General features: G+C 37.0%; 1 non-coding gene across 1 annotated transcript; it reads right to left on the bottom strand.

Annotated features, from left to right (window-relative positions):
* Positions 1 to 1,262: 1,262 nt before the first annotated feature.
* On the bottom strand, positions 1,263 to 1,366 carry LOC113284892. Its single transcript, XR_003328419.1, has one exon. It is a non-coding gene; the product is annotated as a small nucleolar RNA R71 (small nucleolar RNA).

Below are 1,366 nucleotides of genomic sequence, written 5' to 3' on the forward strand. Positions count from 1 at the left end.
ATTTCGTTTCAATTTTACACGCTTTCCCGGGTCCACCAAGTTTTTGGCGCCGCTGCCGGGGATTGGTGCTGTGTTTTTCTTGTAGTTTTATTAGCTATTTTTGCATTTCACTGCATAGCATTTGCATCTGCATCTGCTTCACTTCATTTGCTGTTGGGCCTGCTGTTCTGAACCTGTTTTCCTCTGCTGGGACGCCACCAAGGAAAAGAACCAAAGCCCAACTGGGTTTTTGCAACAATATCAGAGCAGCTGGGCTGTGCTTAAAAGGTAACCCATTTAAGAGAACCCGAATTGTGGGCTTCCAATTTTTAATTGTGGGCTTGTAATATTAAAGCCAATTTTTGGGCTTTTTATTTTCTGTTGGGTTTGTAATTAATTTTTGTGGGCTTGTTTGTTTAATTTGTGGGCTTGTATTTAATTTTTGTGAGCTTGTTTAATTTGGACTTGTATTTTGTATTCTGGGTTTTTAAACCCAGCTGAGCTTGTAACCGATCACGCTAGGTTAACTCGTTAGTGGGCCGAGTACCCAAATTCTAGGCCGAGATTTTGGACTCAGTTTCACCAAACGTTTTCAAACCAGCTGAGCCAAAGCAAACACAAAACCAACAGTGGGCTTGCTCCCATTCAAAAACCAAATTTTATTTTCTTTAAAAAAAAAAAAAAAAAAAAACCAAAATTTTGCTCCTAATTTCAAAAACCAAAACTTTTCTCCCATTCAAAAACCAAATTTTACTTGCTCCCATTTTAACAACCAAATTTTTTCTTCTCTATCCCATTAAAACCAAACTTGCTCCCAAATTTTAAAAAACCAAAAAAATGTCTCCCACCAAAACCAAATTTTTCCCAAAAATCCAAACCCTTAAAACCAAATAGTGGGCTTTGTGTCTTTTCAATATGGGCCAACCTAGTGCTCTCCATGAATACATGTATCCCACAATAAAAATTCCATTATCATGTATTGTATTACCTCAAACCAATACCCTTTTAAAATAAATGCAAGCATGATACAAATACTTCCTATATTTCGAGGGTTCGATTCTGAGAACCCCTATACTCATGTAAGAGAGTTTGAACAAATTTGTCGGACTATGCAACCTGATCATATGTCCGAAGACTCTCTGAAATTGCGTTTGTTTACATTTTCTCTAAAGGAAAGGGCCAAAACATGGTTTTACGGTTTGAGACCACAATCAATCACCACTTGGGAACAACTCACTAATCAATTTTTCCAAAGATTTTTTCCACATCATAGGACCATCGCTATTCGTCAAAATATCAATTGTTTTGTCCAGTTGGATGAGGAAACTGTTTTTGACTATTTTGAACGTTTTAATGATTTGTTGAGCGAATGTCCACACCATGGATT

Source organism: Papaver somniferum, chromosome 5 (assembly GCF_003573695.1).
Source record: "Papaver somniferum cultivar HN1 chromosome 5, ASM357369v1, whole genome shotgun sequence".
Classification (NCBI taxonomy): domain Eukaryota; kingdom Viridiplantae; phylum Streptophyta; class Magnoliopsida; order Ranunculales; family Papaveraceae; genus Papaver; species Papaver somniferum.